Source organism: Dipodomys spectabilis, unplaced genomic scaffold (genome assembly GCF_019054845.1).
Source record: "Dipodomys spectabilis isolate Male_0828 unplaced genomic scaffold, ASM1905484v1 ptg000003l, whole genome shotgun sequence".
NCBI lineage: Eukaryota > Metazoa > Chordata > Mammalia > Rodentia > Heteromyidae > Dipodomys > Dipodomys spectabilis.
The window spans coordinates 13,689,783-13,709,307 of record NW_024870680.1 but is presented as its reverse complement, the minus strand read 5'-3'; the positions used below and the strand labels follow the sequence as shown (position 1 = coordinate 13,709,307).

Below are 19,525 nucleotides of genomic sequence, written 5' to 3'. Positions count from 1 at the left end.
GGGCCTGTCCCCACCCATAGTGGGTTCTACAGTCCCTCCACCCTCTAGAAAGCTCTCTGACTTCTTCCAGCAGAAACAGGGTAGCCTCCTCCTCCTCCTCCAACCACATCTGTAGGGCACCACCTGTCCTGTCCTGTGGCTCTAGTGCCCAGAAATGCTTTGAGTGAGAGATGCATGGAGAATCAGAGTGGCTTTTTTTTTTCCTTTCAAGGAGACAACCTCATTGTACATCAGTGGCTGCAAGCTCAACTCCATACATAGTGTTCTATGGTCTACAAAGAACTTCCACATGTATCATCCAGGTCATTATGAAGATCCCTATTTCACAGACAGGGAAGCTGAGGCTGAGGGAGGCCAAAGGTTTGCTGAGCACTAGGCTGAGAACCAGGTATCTGCAGAGCCTATTCCTCAAGCAGGAACCTTGGGGAACAGACATGTGTGTTTGGGAGACATCTAGAGCCATGAATTAGATAGAAGCCAGGCTCAGGTGCCTACCCAGGAGCCTTGGGTCCTCTATGGGGACCCGAGAACAGAGAGACCTTTCTTCCCAGGTCAGGGCAACAAGCTTAGGCCGAGCAACCACCACAAATGACCTTGCTCTGAGAGCAGAGTTGAGCATTCTGGAACTCCAAATCTCAGTGAAGTGGCACTGTGGCTCAAGTGGTAGAGTACTTGCCTTGAGCTGAAGAGCTCAGGGACTTCACCTAGGCCCAGAGGTCAAGCCCTACAACCAACCAAAATAAAAAACAACAAACAGAAAACAAATCTCAGGCAGTGCATACCCCAAGTCAGAGTTTTAGAATCATGGGGTGGTACACATATGTAATCTCAGCTGAGACATGAGGGTTGTGAGTTCCAAGGATCTAATTATGAGACTCTAGCTGTCTCAAAATAGTTTATTTCCTCTCTCCAGACTCTCTTCCCATGCAGAGGTTCTGGCACCCAGCTGTCCACACGAGCAGAGGCTTGATACCCCCATGGCATCCCTACCTCTCTGAAGGACTGTAGGAAGGCCAACCCTCTCCCAGTGGCACTACCAGGTTCTCTCTGGGACAAGCAGAGCTGGCAAACACACCTAAGGCCTCTGGCTGGGCCGCTTGAGCCAGCTGGATGTCTGGCAAGGAGACTCCCTATCCTTTCACCCTTAGGTTGATGCCCAAGGCCTCACCCAGGAGCCCAGTGATTCAGCCGCAGGGATCAGGCTGCTTTTCCTGATGGACCCCTCTCTAGGACCCACACACATGGGGTCAGGAGGAGGAGGAATTTGAGCCTGGCAGAGACTTGTACCTGAGCCTGGCAGAGACTTGTACCAGACAAACTTGTCTCCTGCCCAGTTTTTGCCACCTTAAAGGAATGGGGAGCGGTGACTTATTTTATTTACTTACGTAAACTAGCAGAGCTGTTATACAAACCAGCTTCCCAAGTCAATCCAGAGGTGGGAAGAGAAGCAAGTCCAGCCATCTAAAGTTTCCTTCTGACACCTCCCCAGCCTCACTTCCCCTACCCTTCCTTCTACTCCAGCCTCCAAGGATACCACACCATCTCACTTTCCCACTTCCGTGCCTTCTACTGAGAGAGGCCTGCCTTCCTCCTTCTACCTTAACAAATGGACCTGCTGGGTCTGGTTCCTTCACAGAAGCCCACTGCCCAGCTTTGCTCTCACAGTAGCTGGCACGACTCTTGAGACTTATCACAGGTCTCAGTACTCCATAATCACCTGTTTCCAAGGCTGCCTTGCCACCAGGGTAAGCGCCTCTCCAGGCTGAGACTTCTCATCTATTTGGCCAGGCTCCTCTCTCTTCTCTCCTTTCCTCTCCTCTTTCCCTCCTTCCTTCCCTCCCTCCCCCTCTTTCCTCTTCTTCCTTCCCTGTTCTTATTTGGGGGGGAGGTGGCTGGGCATGCCAGTACTAGGACTTGAACATGCTCTAGCTCACACAGAACCTCATGCTCTAGCTCAGTTTCCTAGCTCACAGCTGACATTCTACCACCTGAGTCATACCTCCAGTCTTTTCTGTCCAGGCTGGCTTTGAGCTGTGATCCTCCCATAGTTACCCAATTTTGGCCAGGTTTTTCTGAAGCCCGTAGCATCTGCATTCCTGTATTCAGTGGTAGAGACATAAGATACCCTAGCAACCTTTGGTCTATAGGATTCACTGTATAGAGGACCTGTATCCCCAGTTCTGGGCCTGGCTCCGATAAGGTATTCATGCATTTGCCAATCTGAAAAACTGGTAAAATGTGCAAAGGAAGGAAAGAAGGAAACAATATGCTTCTTTTAGATCACACAACTGGCTGGGCATGGTGGTACATGCCTGTAAATTCTAGCCATCCAGAGGAGGAAGTAGGAGGAAAAAATGTTCCAGGCCAAATTGGGCTTCATAGCTAGAAACAAGCAATAAACGTATAAGACTGCAGAGCTACTCCTGCGCTTGCTCTGTATTTTACCTTTGAAAACATTACCCTTTTCCTAATTTATAGAAAAAATTTAAGTTACTAAAAAAAATCATCTCAGTTTTCTCCCACAAATTTTTCTTAAATATCTGCCATGTGTTTGCCATTTCTGCACTTAAGGTAGTGAAGATGACCTAAGGTTGAGCAGGTTCTTAGCTTCATCCCTGTCATTAACATCTCTCTTTTTTCCAGCATTCTGCAAAGAGCAGCAATTTCTCTTCGTGCTTCCAGACATGTCTCAGAACCTGGGGCCTAAACTCTTTAACTCCTTCAAATGTTCAAGTTTCCTTTGGCAACTGGAGAAAATCAGCCTTGACTGACTACTGAGGAAGCAAGTCCAGGAGTTGGCCATGGCTTAAAGGATCATGTCAATTTTACCAGGCAAGTTTTCCAGTTCTGCTATTTGCCATTCATTTCTTTGGCTGAAGCATTGCTTTCTCTAGGATTCTCTCTTCCAATACAAATCTTCCCTGGAGTTGGGAACCCATTAAACCCCCCACACTGGAGGTCAAGGAAACTTGGTTCACACTGGGCTCCCAAAAGGCTGTGAATCATAGGATTTGGGAGTAGATATACTTCTGGGATTTGAAAGCTACCCTACCACATACTTAACTGCACAAACTTCTTAATACCTCTGTGCCTCAGTTTCCCTTTTGTGTGTGTTAGTACTGGGGCTTGAACTCAGAGCCTGGGGGCTGTCCTTGAACTTTATTGCTCAAGGCTAGTGTTCTACCATTTGAGCCACGTCTCTACTTCTGAGGGTTTTTTGGTGATTATTTGAAGATGAGTCTCACGGATTTTTCCTCCTTGATTGGCTTTGAACCATGATCCTCAGATCTCAGCCTCCTGAGTAGCTAGGATGACAGGCATGAGTCACCAGGGCCTGGAAGGTTCCTTACTTATTAGAGGAACATAATGACACCAGCCTTACAGATTTTATGAGGACTAAGTATGCTTCCCTTAGACAAGTACCTGGAGCATGTACACTGTACAAAGCATGAGACAAACAGGATAGAAAAGCAGTTTTTCTTATCTATAAAATGGAATGGCAATTTCTGCTCTTTCTGCCTTTCCCTACAAAGTGTAGAGTGCTTCCCCATGGGAGAGAGAAGCATACATTGTTTTAGAATCCAGAGCTGTTCTCCACAGCCTGTCTCTACCTCCTTTCTCCTTGCCTCCTTCCTTTCTTTTTTCTTTACCTGGAAGAAGGTGCCAGTGACTGTGAGCTGGGCTCCTGGACCTGTCCTGTCCAGAGAGGTGATTATGTCACTTCTTTGGAAGAACTGAGGGGACAAGGAGACAAATCCCGTGAGCTCTTTCATCTTTCCACCCTCCCCACTACGTTCCACACCTGGCCCTTAGTGAGACCACCCCCCAGCCACCACGGCCCAATCCCAATTCCCCACATACTGCCCACAAGTCAGCTCCGGGCCTAAGCCCATGCCATCTACGCTATAAACACTCACTCCCCTGTCTGGGGCCAGTCCCAGGAACACAACCCCAGCCCCAAACGCTGGGCAGAGGTCTTCCTTGATGTCAGGGACCTGATTCTCTGTGGAGCTGCCAGACCAGCTGTTCTTAGGCAGCCGCCAGGGGAGAAGAGGGGAGGGCTGGTGGGCCGGAGGCGGATCTGGGGATCTGGGGCACTGCAATTATGCGCCTGAGTTCTGACTCATCATCACCTCCCCCATCCCAGCTCCTGCAACCAGCAAGGCAGCCCCCAGCCCAGGATCTCGAAGAAGAAATGCAAGACAGGTCATGGGGGAGGAGGATGGGGAAGTGGCTTCAGGTTAGCGCTGTAGGCTTACACCAGTGCTGCCACCCTGCTTACCCAGGGATACTGGGCTGGCAGAGGCAAAGGCAGGGCAGGGACCCCAGGAAGCAGCACCTCAGGTCTGGTGCCAGCCCTGTCCCAAGTCAGGCCCTGGAGCCAGACACAAACAAGAAGTACACAGCAAACCCAACCTACAAGTAGGTAGGCAATGCTAGGCTCTGCAGACTGCACCGCACCCTGGCCAAGCCATCTCATAGTACCCGGAAGGCACAGTGCTTTACAATTTACAAAACACTTCTTTCCTTTATCTCCCATAGTGATCCTCAGGGCTAAGTGGCAGAAGGATATAAGCAGATCTGGGGATCCTGTTACACTGCAGTATGACTCAGTAGGTCCAGGTTGGGGCTGCAGATCCCACAAGCTGATAAATTCTCAGTGATGTCGGAGCTGCAGGGACATGCACCATGATTTGAGTAGCAAGGACATCATTATGATATGAGGTTGCGCCAAACCATCCAAGTTAGAATTTTGGCTTTTTACAGGGTGGCCTTGAGTTACTTAACCTCTCTATACATCAACTTCTTTTGTATAAAACGGTAACAGAACCTGAATCTTCCCCATAGGGTTGATACAGGCATTTAGTTAGCTAATGTGTAAAACACTTAATGATCATTCTGGTTTTTTTTTCCCTTCAATTGTGTGTGTGTGTGTGTGTGTGTGTGTGTGTGTGTGTGTGAGAGAGAGAGAGAGAGAGAGAGAGAGGGAGAGAGGGAGAGAGGGAGAGAGAGAGAGAGAGAGAGAGAGTTCTGGGGCTTGAACTTAAGGCTAGCGATCTACCATTTAAATGATCCACAGCTCCACTTTCAGCTTTTCCTTCCTTCCTTCCTTCCCTCCTTCCTTCCTTCCTTCTTTCCTTTCTTCCTCCCTCCCCTCTCCTTCCCTCCCTCCTTCCCTCCCTCTCTCTCTTTCTCTCTTTCTCTCTTTTCTTTCCTTCTCTCTTTTCTCTTTCTTTCTTTCTTCCTTCCTTTCTTTCTTTCTTTCTTCCTTTCTTTCTTTCTTTCTTCCTTTCGCTAATTGGAGACTTTTCCTGCTCAGGCTGGCTCTGAACAAAGATCTTCAGATCTCAGTCTCCTGAATAGCTAGAATTACAGGTGTGAGCTACCAGCGCCTGGCTTTTCTTTAACTTTGACAAGAGAATTAAGGAGATGGATCTACCCAGCAAGGTGTCAAAGTTAAAATTCAACCCCAGATAACCTACTGCAAACCCTTCAATACAATTCATAGCCAGCAAGCCCTCCTCCAGGTTCAGAGTGGGTATGGAGGTCCCAAAAGGAGACTGGCAAGGAACTGACATGGTCTCCAGAAAGCTAGTGTCATATATCCAAATTGACAAATCCCAGGTCTGGCACTCTTCGTACCACACCTTATTGTCCTATGAAGAGAAAATGCCTCCGGTCTATCTAGGAGGATAGAGCTGCCACCACTGGGCCAGCAGCTACCTTCAAAAGCAGATAGAGGAGAGCAGGATGCAGAGATCACCCCATACCTGCTCTGGCCTCTCCAGAGTCAAACAGGTTGAAGCAGAACAGTCTAACATCCATCATCCACACCCTACCTCCTACCTCTAGCCCAGACCCAGGCTCTGTCATGACCACACAGCTGGAGTCCAGGTAGAGAGTGACACGGCCCAGGCCTAGCTCCACCCCTATCTTGGCTTCTCAGCATGAGGCCAGTGCAGAAGCCAGCGAGTCCCTTGAAGGAAGTGCAGGGCCCAAACAGGAAGTGGCTCTGCATGTTGAAACCCCAAGGATGAAGGCAGAGGCTGATGCAGGGAGGGAAGCTGATGGGATGTAGCAGCACCTGCTTCGATTTCACCAGACACTCAAACCTGTTGTACACACTCAGGTTTGAGAAACCTAGCCCACAGGGCTCTTCTGTGGCAGCCTGGCTGTGTGACCTTAGGCACAGCAGCATTCTCTGAGCCTCAGTTCCTTCATCAGTCAGACTGCGGGCTATACAGAAGACTGAGATGAAAGACTAGGGTGAGCAAATGGAGGTCTCTCACTCACAGGCGAGAAAGGAGTAGGTAAGTTGAAGCACATCCTTACCCTCTAGCTGTGGCATAAGCCCCATCCTTTATTAGTTGTATAATGCAGCTCTCATTGGCAAGATCACCTCCTAAGCTACCTTTACATAGAAAAAGGGACCACCAGCCCAAGCCCACAGGTCAAAGGACATCCTGGAGCCCCCAATACACAATCTCCATGTGACCTGTAACCTAAACATCTGCTCCCTGACCAAGTAAGCTCAGGCTCCAGCCAAACTATTCTCCCTGATTTGTACTTGAAGAACCAAAGGTGACTGTCTAGCTGTGTGCAGGGCATCTGGTGAGGGGATAGGCTCTGCGAGGTGGGGGAAGGGGCTGCTGAGTGGTAGACGTATTTCAGAGGGAAGATGAATTAACTTGCCAAATCCTTCCTCTCTGATAGCAAAGTGCAAGAGTTGCTTGCATAATAAGTATCAGTTTTCCAGTAATGCTCATCTCCTCACCATCCCCCCCCCCTTTGGCATTTTTTCTTATTCCATTTTGTGGTTCTAAAAGTACTCCTGAATTATTAGTGTGGTATTCACAAAGAACACACATGGTGGCTGAGGAACATCCTATGGTATTTAACAATCCCTTTTACTCTAGCCAAACATGAAATGTGAGACAGTATCTCATTAAGTAGCTCAGGCTAGCCTTCTGAGTGCTGGGATTACAGGCATGCCCCACCATGCCTAGTTGTACTCACTCTAAATTGATAACGATATAGATGTCAAACACTAGAACTGTGTTTGACATTTTTGTTTTCATTTTTATGCTTGCTTGTTCTGTGCCAATACTGGAGCTTGGACTCAGAGCCTGAGAGCTGTCCCCTAGATTTTTTGTTCAAGGCTGGTGCTCTACCATTTGATCCACAGCTCTACTTTTGGCATTTTGGTAAGTAGAGATAAGAGTCTCATAGACCTGTCTTGCCCAGGCTGGCTTCAAATACAATCCTCAGATCTCAGCCTCCTGAGTAGCTAGATACAGGCATGAGCCACTGGCGCCCAACTAGTTTCATTTTTATGAAAGCATTTTTAATGAAACCTTATAATAGTGAGGATGCGTATTGTTTTCATTTTAATAATCTTGTATAACTTCTGAAAATATAAAGTATTTCCTGTGTTTACATTTATATTAGCTTATATTTCTTACAAAAATATATTCAGCAGGCACTGATGGCTCATGCCTATAATCTTAGCTACTCAGGAGGCTGAGATCTCACTCAGGGTCCACCTGAGGTTGGAAGAATCTGCAGAGCTCAAGTATGACCGTGGACATAGGATGGTGAGTCTAGAGAAGGAAGTGGTATAAAATGTCTAGGACCCTAACCTGCCCAGGAGATGGGAATAAGAAGAGGGGGGCCCAGCTGGGCCCAGCTATGTGAGAGGCTGAAGTCAGCTTTGGAGGGGGCCCTCTTGCCCCCTCCACTCGACCTTGCCACCTTCCATCACAGTGATTCTGGTTCTCTGGCTCTGCCCTTAAGCCACAGGCTCCTCCAGTCCATGCACTGGCACTGGCACTTAGGAGAACTCCGGAAATGTATGCTGGCCACTTGTGCTCAGGTTGTCTAGACAGATTTAGGAGGGCTAGCTACCAGCAGCCTCTGCACACCACCCGTGGAATTCCTCCTGCCAGGGAGCTAGGAGCAGTGAGTGAGGAAAATGAGGAGGCCTAGGTAGCCATCTCATCTTATTCCATATGTCAGATAAAACCGGACTGAACTTCATATGTGAATTCAAAATATTAAGATATTAACAACATCTGGATTTCATTGCTGCCTAAGTCTAAGGGCAGGGTGGACTGTATAAACACTGACCCTTACACAGTAGGTGTTCCACAGTGCTTTGGAGATGGGGACCACTCAGACTCAGTTTGCCTTCACCATAGGGGGCTTTAATTTTCCCAAAGAAAAACAAGGGCTGAGAGACTAGGGAAGAGCTGAGAAAAGTCAAGGTGAACCAACCATGGGCCTGGGAGCAGGTCCTGGCCCTCTCTGTCTTCTGCCCTTCAGCTGTGTGGTCACAGGCCAAACACTTCACTTCTCTGGACATAGCTGGGTCAAACAGGTATTAGCACCATGTTGAAATCATTGGATTTTAGTGGACATATGTAACTTTGGTTAGGAACATATGGCAGGGCACTAATGTTCAGAGAGGGGAGGTAAATTTGCCAAGGTCACACAGCAGGTAAGTCTGCACAAGAACCCAAGCTCATACTTTGAAGGCTAGACTCCCAGAAGCTGTGGTGTCACAGAGAAGAGTTAGGGCAGGGGCTATTGGAGCCAACCCAGGCCGACACCAGCAGTTAAAGTTACATGGTCAGATTCTGGAATTTAGTCATAATAGCCTGGAAAGACAACTTCTCTTTGTTCTGTCCTGGGACCTGCTGACCAGTGTGATCCAGGGAACTTTCTCTGGAAAAGCTCAGGGAAAAAAAAACAACAACTCTTTTTCTGTGGGGTGAGCTGGGAAGAAAAGCCAAGTGCAATTAACGAGGATGACCCACAAAGGCCTAGATTTCCTCTTCCACAGCCCTGCCTGTAGCCCAGTCCTGTCTCCTTCACTGATGACCTTGTGGGTCTGGGAGAGCACTATAGCAAGCCCCTAGCAGCTCTAGGGCTGGTTAGGCTGGAGAGATTGACCAGAGCTAAGGCATCTGTGAGAACAGGGATCTCAAAGGGACTTCTGGAAACTAATGAGGAATGACCCAGTCTGGGGTGCAGCAGAGGCAGCAGTCAGAAGGTCTTGGCTGCAGCTGATCTCAGTCCAGGGCTCCCTGGTTTGCAAACTTCCTTCCTAACAGCTGTCACTCACTGTGTCAGGTTCTGGGCAGTCAGTATCTTACCTGCTTTGTCTCATGTAATCCGAGCACTAATCCCCTGAAGCAGACTGCATCCTCCACCCACATCTGCTGGGGCCCCTTCCCTTTGGGGAGCATACTGTGCAGTGCGATCCCTCCCAAGAGTCCACCTGGCCCTGAGGAGTCTAGCTGCCTCAGACCTGCTGAACCTCTTCACTGGAAGGCACAGCCATCCTCCAAGGTGGCACCTCTGCTGGACTAGGCTAAAGTAACCTGCCTAATTTTTCCTTTGCAGTTTCTGTCCCAAAAAACTTCCTGTTACATCACGCAGAGATTTCTGAGTGGGGGTCTGCTTCCATGTCACCCAGAAGGGTGGTACCATTCATTGTCCCCTTGTAGATATTGGGAAACTAAGGATGAGACAAAGAGTTAAAGATGCCCCATCCAGCAGGCTCTGTCAGATGGCCTTTCCTCTCTCCTACTCTGCCTCTCTGTCTACGACCTGTATCCTCTGTCCTGTTCACCTTCCCCAGTGCTAACACTGTCCCTCCTGGTGATCCAGGGGCTTTGCTGACTTCCTTCAATTAGTGGGAGGGAAAGAGGAGGATCTGTGGAAGATGGACGATGACTAAGTCCTCACATTCCTCTTTCTGGCTCTGATCCTGTTTTGGTCAATCCTTGTGAATCAGGGCGGGTCTGACATTCTGGGAATGCAGAGGGACTTCAAACCAACTTCATGAAAACAAGTTGTAAAAACACTGAGGCCACTCGAAGCGGTTGGCTGATAGAGTTGGCTCTGGGGAGAGGGTTGAACAAGTTCACTAGGGGGGAGCATATAGCAAAAGAGTCTTAGGCTAGATCCAAAAGAAGAACTTCCCATTGGTTGGAAGCCAGATTCAGGGCTGAGGCTGGGCGTAGCCTCTTTGGAAATAGGTGAATCAGCATCTAGACCCTCCCAGGCCCTTCTTGTTAAATGACACTGAAGACAAAACTGCCAGGGACCATGTCTATTCAGCCAGAGCCTCAACTCCTGCCTGAGTCTGGTTTATAAGGATGCTCCTGGTAGGGATGCAGCCAGAGACCCTGGCCACCATGACCACTTCTGGCCCTCTATGTCTACCCCTGCAGAAAGACACCCCCCACCCCCATCCTTACCTCTCTGCTCCAGAGGGCCTGTCAAGTGCCAGGCTGCCCTCCCCCACTCCTGCATCATCTCCCTATAGGCCGACTCCTTCCATTCAGCTATAAACAGGCCTAAGACAACCTCCTATCTCCTTCCATGCTCTCTAGCCTGTCCACCTTTCTTTCCTTCCTTCTTCTCAAACTTCTGCTAAGCTCAGATTTCCACATCTCCGTGTCACCCCATGCCCCTGCTAGATCCACGACCCACTGCTCCTACCAATGTTCAGCCACAACTTCCATGTGGGTAAATCCACCCAAGGCCTCTCTGTCTACAGCTGACCTTGGTCCTGGCCCACCTCTTAGAAAGGTCTCCTTCTCTAGCTTCCTGGACACCAGTTACTAGCTTTCTCTCTCTGTTCCCAGCCCCTTTAGGCTTCCCTGCCCCACTCTGCCCAGGTTCAACATGGCTGCCTACCCCTTACGCCTCTTGCTCCCCTGGCACAATGACATTCACTTCATCCAGCCCTGTCTCTGAATGAGTTCAGGACCTGAGGAGTCTACCTGCCTGGTGTCCCATGGCAGCCTTGCACCATAGTGGTCACTGCCTTCTCTTAGACCTGCTCCTCCATTCTCTGCCTTTCAGCCTAGAAATGAGACCTTCACCTGCCTCTTCCTCCAGTCCCCAGTTCCCATGGGGTACCAGGCTCCACTCCAATCCCCACCTCCTTCTCTGTCTCCCCACAATCATCTCTCCCCTCAAGCTCCTCCCTCAGGAAGCCTTCTTGGATTTCCCTACTAGTCTCGGGCATGCCCCCAGCTGTTTTCCTGTATCCTGTACAATCCCCCCTATCGGTCCAGCAGCCCACTGCCCCCCCCCCCTAAAAAAACCTACATCTGCACTTTGATGCCTAGGCTGGCTTCAGAAGGCAAGGGCACATCTCTAACTGAGGCTCTAGTACCTAGCTAATCACTCCCAGGGCCCCAGGAATGATTTCTTAAGTCTGAGAACTTGCATTTCTGATCTCCCCTTGGTTCTTCTTCCCCTTCCTCTATAGGCTCCTTTTATTTATTTATTTTTGCCAGTCCTGGGGCTTGAATTCAGGGCCTGGGCACTGTCCCTGAGCTTCTTTTACTTAAGGCTAGCACTCTACCACTTGAGCCACAGCACCACTTCTTGTTTTTTCTGTTTATGTGGTACTGAGGAATTGAACCCATGGCTTCATGCATGCTAAGAAAGCTCTCTACCACTAAGCCACATTCCCAGCCCCCTTGGCCCCTTTTAGAAACACCAAATATGCCTGCCTCTTACAAAGACCTATCAAATGTGCCTAGAGAGACCAAGGGGGCCCATCTCATATATACACACACACATGTGCGCACACACATACTCAGACGAACATCAAGAAACCTACAAAGAGCACATATATACAGCCAGCCGCAAGTGGCACAGAGGATGCTAGCACAGGCACTTAAGCTCATGGAGAGCAGACAGGCCCACAAGACCTGAGCCATGGTCTCACTTGGAGTCATCAAGGCAGGAGTAAGGGCTGGCCTAGCTAGACTGAGTGGCCCTTGCTGCTGTAGCTCAGGGCTTAGGAGAGGAACAGTCAGCCCTAGATGGCCCATCCATCCCTTTGGATACCAAGGCTATAGACAGAGTGAGGAGGGTATGGTGAGGAGGCCTTCCCCACAGATGAGGAGCAGAGGAGGCAGTCACTGATTGTCTTCTGGTCCTGCCAGCTGTCCCAGGGCTGGCCACCAGACTCCTCTGACCCCTCTGCCAAGGCAGATGCCCTCCACTCCAGAAGAGCTACTCTGAACAATGAATATATGGGAAGGAGAGAGCCAGCTGAGATGTGCACATCACACTCAAAACTGATGCAAATGATACTGGCAAACACCTGGGGTGAGCCTTGCCAGCCCTTCCCTCTGCCTTCCATCATCCACAGCTGCAACCTCTCTCAATCCTGCTGACTTCACTTCAGAAGTGACTTCTCTGTTATGACACGCCTCCTCACACCTTTGGGAAACATCAGAGAACACCCTGGAACCTACTAGATGAAGTCCAAACTCCATATGCAAAGCTCTCCTCAAGCTGGCCTCAACTTACCTTTCCAGTCTTCATTTCTGAGTCTTAGGAAAACCTCATACTCAGAGCCATGTCCTGCTCTAAGGAACTCCACTTTGGCTCTGTACCTTTGCACAATTAATCTCCCCCTTATCTTTGCTTGATAAACTCCTTCGACTCCTTCAGTGCCCAAATGGGAAGCATTGCTGTCCCACGGATTGGCTTCAGCAGCGGCAATAGGGTCCTAACTTCAGCACACCCCAAGTTAATGGCATATGCTCAGAATCACCATTGGCTATGTATGATTGTGGCTTATAGGCAATGCCTGGGCACTGCTGAAGGTGTTTTCAGTTTTGACTCATGCAACCCTCCTGACTGCAGCCAACTGTACTTCCAAAGACATCTGCAGCAGCCCCTCCAACATCCATGCTCTTCTTAGCCACTGACGCCCTTCCAATAAGGGAGGGTGTCTACTTGAGTCAGGGAGGACTTATAAGTAATGACTGAGAGGACATTGTGAGACTTCCAGGTCATGGAAGGTGATGCAGCCCTGCTTTACTCACTGGGCTGCTCTCTAAGCCAACACAAGGTATTCTGACTACTCAGAGGCCACCATGTTGTGGGGAAGCTCAATCAGGCCATGCAGAAAGTAAGCCGGGTGACTGCATGAAGAGTGAGAGAGGATGCCAATCCCAGCCTCCATCTGACTATAGCCATGAGACAGCGATCCAGAGTCATTTCACATGCCTGTCTTAAGTCTCTGACCTATGGAAACCATAAACCAATAAAATCAAAGTCATGACATTTGGGGGTGATTTGTTATAGGATGATGGTAACTGGAACTGTAAATGACCACTTTAGAGGAGGAGGATCTGGGCACACAGAGTTTAAGCAATTTGTCCAAGGCCACTGAGTTAGTAACTGTCAGAACCAAGATTTGAGCCCCAGAATCCACACTATGGCTACAAAGATGTACCAAAGTGCCTCTAAGGTCTGATTGGTCCTGGCCCACTGCAGACCTGTAGGGGAAGGGAGGACAGAGGAAGGCATCAACAATCAAATGACTGAACAGGAGCAAACAAAAGCTGAACATGAGCTACCAGGTGTCACACAAGGACCTCACACAGCCTTCACCATGCAAACGAGCATGACATGAATGCTGGCTGTTGGGTAGTTTCATTACTCACAGCTTTGGAGGGCAAGAAGGGGATCTGAGGAACCTGGCAAGTACCTTGGGCCCTGCTCAGGATAAGGATTTTCCCAAGAAGTTCATTTCTCTGTTTCCTGCCTCATCCAGCCCTGAAACTTGCAGCAGTATACAGAGATCCCTGGGGAGCCAGTGCTTCCAGAGAGAAGGCCTGGAACCCCAGGGCCTGCACGAGGAGACTGGAAACCACTGACTGGCTCTGTGAGGCTAAACAAGCTCTTGCCTCTCTGGGCCCAAGTGCTGACAAGGCCCAAAACATAAGTATTATGCTGGCCTCACGGGTGGGGTGCAAGTATGATGAGGGCATATGGATACTGCAACCCATAAACAAAAGGATCCATCTCTAGAAGGGAAGGGGTAATGAAAATGAATCCTGCCTACTTCTCATCAGATTGTTGCATGCCAAACCATTTTCTACTCTTTGTAACAAGCCCACTGAACAGGGCAGCCAGTTAGGGAAGGACTCAGATTCCCAAGTACAGTGATATTAAATTCAGGGTCTGACCCAGGCCTATCTAACTACCTACCTCTTGTCACAACAGCCAAGAGGCAGAACTAACCCAAGTGTTCATCAAAAGATGACTAGACAAATGTGGTACACCCATACAGTGAAATATTACTCTGTCTTAACAAGGAAACCTGGGGGCATTATGCTAACTGAAATAAGCCAGTTACAAAGACACAAATACTATGAGATTCCACATATATACAGTATCTAAAGTCATCAAATTCATAGATACAGAACATCAAATGGTTATTGGAGATAGGGAAGGAAAAAAATGAGTTGTTTAATGGGAAAGGAATTCTGCTTTTGAATGATGAAAAGGCTATGAGGGTTGGAGCTAGGGGTGTAGCTCAACAGTAGGGGGCTTGCCTAGCATGAGGAAGGGCTTGAACCCCAGCCCTGTAAAACAAAAACAAACAACAACAAAATGAAAACAGCTGTGGAGATCTATTGCACAGGTATGTGACTATAGTTAACACTACAAACTGGTTAAGCCCAGACAGAGGCTGGGACCTCTGCCTCCTTCCTGGGAGGGAGAGATCAAGCTGACTCCAGGCCGGGCCCACTTGACTCCTCCAGATACCTTCCAGGCAGTGCTCCACAGGGAGGTTCAGAAGGGTCAGAAGAGATTTCTTGGCCATCTATTATTTGAGTTGCTGTCTATTCACGAGTACAATCAGAAGATGATCTAGGATCCCTAGATCATCTGCAGAAGGAAAGATCAAGACACTTCCTGTCTTTAAAGCTGGAATCTGGAGCTTCGGCCTTGGGACTCTGCTCTGTGAAGCCACAGTTCACTCTTCAGGAATGAAATCTGAGGCCCAAGAGAGTTTGGCTAATTCAAACTCAATACGCGTGTGCTAGTGTCAGCACTCCCATCCCTCCCCCATCCATCCAGGCTCCTCCTACTCCATCTGACAACAGAAGATAAAGCAGGACTCACCTGAGCTACTGACTGTGCCTGGAGCTCTCCCCAAGAACTCTGAGCCTCATCCGTTCCCTTGACTCCCAGGAATCCCTAATTTCTCCCTCAAAAGAATGAGATAGGGAAGTTCTTGGTTCTAATCCCAGCTCTCCTAAGTTCTATTCTCTCCTGCATGGAAGGACAAGGATCCCTTCTTCTCAAAGCCCTTGGGAGGGTTATATGAGGTCAGAGGGCCAAATGCTGAGCCTACAGCCTTGCACACAGTAGGTACTCAATAATGGCCCATTACCATCAGTCCTCTCCTTTCAGACTAAACCATTTTCATCGTCTCTTTGTTCTACTCCAAGGCTGGTTTGTTTGTTTGAACTTGTCCCAGAAGAGCCCTTCCCCTAGGACATTGGGAAATGCTTCCTGGCTGGCTCCAGGGAGGAGAAGGAGTGATGAGCTTTACCTGACAAAAAGGAAAATCATCATCTTCCCCTAGGACCAAGGGTCAAATCCTGGGGAAGCCTAGTGGCTGCCCTCCACCCTGGAAGGTCCAGGGAGGCACCAGGTCTCATTTAATAAGCTCCCTGGGGCTGGTGGGAGGCTGATGTGATCAGTTGCTACTTAAATTGCCCAGAGCCTTCTATTCTTAGCAAGGCCTGGTTCCTTCCCAGCCACTCAGCAGAACCAAGTAGCCCCAGGCGGCCATTCATGGCTGTGGAGCCCATGTCAGTTAGGGTAGGGACGTCCTGTGACCCAACTGCAGCCTCATGCCACAAGAGGACCTTCTGGGTATTCAGGGAATCCTCCGAGGGGCTATGGAAGCTAGACAGAAGTTTGACTCTGATGCTCCCTCTCCCTCCAAGGTCACTTTCAAGTCATGGATTTCCTAGGGCCAAGATTCTAAGATCCCATGATCCAATGCTTCCATGATCTGAGAATAGGAAGAATCCACAGTTCCGTAGACAAGAAGACCTTGTCCCCTCCCTCCCTCTCTTTCCCAGCTGGCACACATAGGTGGATGTTACCCACTCTGTCCAGATCCTGCCCAGGCAATGGAGTTGTGGCCTCAACACTGAGGTCAGCAGCACTCCCCTCTGCCTAGCTCACCCCAATCATGCTGGGGCATGGCAAGAGAAGCAGGGAAAGGAAAAGTGGAGAGACAGAGAGGTCATCAATGCCAAACACGACTGAGTAGAGCACCCACACTCAGTGTCTGTTCTGTGCCAGTCACACAAGCTCTGAACAGCTGGGGGACCTTCCCAAGGTCATCGATTAGAGAATGGAGGTGCATGGTGAAAACCCAGGCCTAGCTGGCTTCAAAGATCACACTTCCCTCACTGCTTGGCTTCCAGCCACGTCTTCCTCAGACCACCTCCTCCGACATCCTCTGTTGGATGAGAAAATGGAGGCAGAGAAGGGTCATGCCCTCAAGGTCATACAGGGAGTTGGTAGCAGAGTTCAGGAGAATTATTTTCAGGTTGGAGACAGTGACTGCTCCATCCTCTGTCCACATCCCTGTCTTTGGTCCTTCTCTGGATTCCTCTTTCCCACCTATCCTTAACTGGGGCTCCTAAGGCAGGGCTGTCCCCTACCCCTTCATCTCTGACACAGTGACTACTCCACAAGGTCATCCAGGGGACAAGCTGAGAAGCAGGGATAGGATAGTGTATAGGTGCCTCGTGCACAGGACTGGCTGCAGAACACACACCTGGGCTGTGGAAGACTGACCCTGGCATGTGCCAGGGACATCTCAGGGCACTTGTCAGTAGTACTTGGAGGCTAATTAACCAGCTGTCCCATTAAAGAAAGCAAATGAGGTTCCAGTCAGCTGGTTATCACAGAGCCTGTCACCAGAACCAGAATGGGGAACCTAGCCTGGGCTATCTGAGCCCTTGGCCTGCACCCTGGGTCAAACCCTCCCTAGCCCACATTCCTACTACCCATCTGCTGCTGCTTTCCCTCCCAGATGGATTCCCAGTTGATTTTCCATCAAACCTGAAAGTTCTGTGAATATTCCCTCTATTTTATTTTTTTTTTTTTTTTTTTTTTTTCTCTTTTTTTTTTTTTTTTTTATTGTAAAGCTACTATACAGAGGGTCACAGTTACATGAGTGAGGTTATGAGTACACTTCCTCTTGAACATTGTTACCCCCTCCATTGTTTTCCCCCTACCATCCCCTCCCTCCCTCCCTTCCCCGAGGTTCTTTTTTTTTTTTTTTTTTTTTTTGATTGTGATTAAATGATTACATAATTTCAAAGTCACAAGTTCATTCTAACTTCCCTGGAGCAAATTGTCTACCACAGTCTGTAATATATAACAGTGTTCACATGTTATATACCATATTTGTGATCAGCAGCATGTCCCTCTATTTTAAAGGGACTGGCAGGACTAGGGACTCATCCAGGCCATCCAGTTAACATGCCTACCCCCATGCCCAGGGCTGCATGGCTCCATTGTCTTGACTGGTGCTTGAAGCACCAGGCCCTAAGATGACCCGAAATACTTAGGAGGGAGGGGTGCCAGGTGTGAGCCAACTCAGCTCTACTGGCCATTTCCAGGAGTAACAGACATGACCTCTTTCTTGTGTAGGAAGACACGTCTAGTTTCTTTGCTGAGGACTGAAGTTGGCTCTCTCCTACAAATCAGAGGCCTATCATGCCTCTGGCACCCTCCTGGGTGTGCCACCCATGAGGTTGTTTGTTCTGACTTCCCTCTGGCCTTGCATAGTTGGCTTTGTCACCAGCACCTTACCGGACGGCCTTGTTACAAAGCCAGGGTTGCATAGACAAAGGAGCAGAGCCAGGACAGGGCAGTACAGACAAAGGAGCAGAGCCAGGACAGGGTTGCATAGACAAAGGAGCAGAGCCAGGACAGGAACCCAGGCTGTACCTGCTTGCCCTTTTTTAAGGTAAGTAGTGGGTTGGGGAGAGGGGCAGCTCGATGGAAGAGTGCTAGCCCAGCATGCACAAGGCTCTGGGTTCCAAAAGGGTGGTTGGTTACTTTTTTCATTAACTTGCTTCTGTTTTTGTTGGTATTCCACTATTCTCTTCTCCATGCCTGCCAGTCATGAGGCACCCCTCCCCCACCAATCCAAGCACATGGGCATCTGTGTCGCCTCTGGGGCCAGCCTCACCAGCTGTCCACCCCCCGCCCCCCACCATACCCTGGTGGGGCCAGGATGCCATATGGGAGCTGCTTGGGTACAAGGGCATTGAGAGGGGCCCTCGGAAGTAAGAGGAAAGGGATGCTGGGATATCTAATCCTGGCCCCCAAGGCCCCATCCTAGGCAAGGTGGGCCCTTGCCCCAAGCACCTTCACAAGCTGCAGGTCCCCCAGAGTGGGAGCCCCAGGTCCTGCTGAAATGAATAGTAATTCTCACATTAGAGATCCAAGTTGCCTGACTGGTACCTCCTGGCACCAATAGGGAAATGCAGGGCCGCATGCCCATAGCCCATAGCCCCAGGGCCGTATGCCCCACAGGCCATATATATGCCCATAGCCCCAACCATCCACTCCACTGTGTCCCACTGCCTAGGGACGCAGAATTTCCTATATATGAGCAAGGCATGTTGGGCCAGCCTATGAGCAGAGCAGACAAGTAAGGGGTGGGGAGAGCTTCTGACAAGTGCTCCCTACTTTTCCCTTTCGCAAAGGCTGAGACCCTCCAGTCACAGATGGAGGGCAGGATCTGGTCCCTATGTCCAGGAGACAGGAGGCACTCAGTACCTACCGACTAGGCTGCAGATACCTGGCTCCACCTATATGTACAACTTGTACATAATTCACAGGCTCCTGTTGCTGTGGCCTGGATAACACCTACCAGCAAAGGCTGAGTGGAGAACAGAGAGCCACCACTAATAGCAGTTCCAGAAAAGGACCTGAAGTGGGTCAAGAGAGCTGAATAGAAACTGGACAAATAAACATATTGATCACCACAGATGTTTACATGCATGCAGGTTAAAGTGGTATGAGTGTTCACAAATTTTAGTCACTGAACTGCCACCAGTCTCCAGTGTGAAGGTCATTATTCCCTTTTAAAAGAGATGGAAACTGAGGCTGAGAGGCAGAGTAACTTGCCCATTTTCACATAGCAGAATTCCTACCCTTATATCAAGCCTTAACCCCAGCCTGGCTAAAGGCCTGACCCAGTTGCTCTACCCAGCTCTTGCCCACAGGGAGCTCTGGGGCCTTAGAATAAACAACAGGGAGGGAATCCCACTAGGCATCTGTCAAAGCTCAATGGCCACTGTTGAAGGAGGTGAGGAGAAGATACAAATTCCACTGCCAGGCAGCCCTCCACCCACGACCTCCACCCAGCTGGAGCAGCTCAGAGGACCTCAGGCTAGAGGATGAGGTGAGCAAGTGATCCCACACACATGCCCAGGTTTCCTGAGAGCCCTCCAGGGCAGGAAGGATGTGCCCTTGGCCTTGACCACACGAGGAACTGAGGTCCTGAGAGCAAAGGGACTTGTCTAGGCCCAATCAGCCCACAAACACCTAACAGGCAGCAGCCAAGTTCAGTGGACACTAGGATGAATGTAACCTGGCCCCGGCCTTTGCAGTCAGCTGGGCACCTGGATACTCACTGGCACCTGTGCTC

At 49.5% G+C, this 19,525-nt stretch overlaps 1 protein-coding gene across 2 annotated transcripts in view; it reads right to left on the bottom strand.

Annotated features, from left to right (window-relative positions):
• The window catches only part of Gdpd5 (glycerophosphodiester phosphodiesterase domain containing 5), an 84,881-nt gene that overhangs the window by 48,580 nt on the left and 16,776 nt on the right, over nt 1–19,525 (bottom strand). Inside the window, exon 1 of one of the 2 annotated variants that reach the window (XM_042690101.1) lies at nt 3,651–3,728. The exons of the other annotated variant lie outside the window; for it this stretch is intronic. The gene's annotated coding sequence lies outside the window, so the exon portion shown is untranslated. Of the gene's footprint in view, nt 1–3,650; nt 3,729–19,525 lie in introns of those variants that run through there. 2 annotated transcript variants of the gene reach the window in all.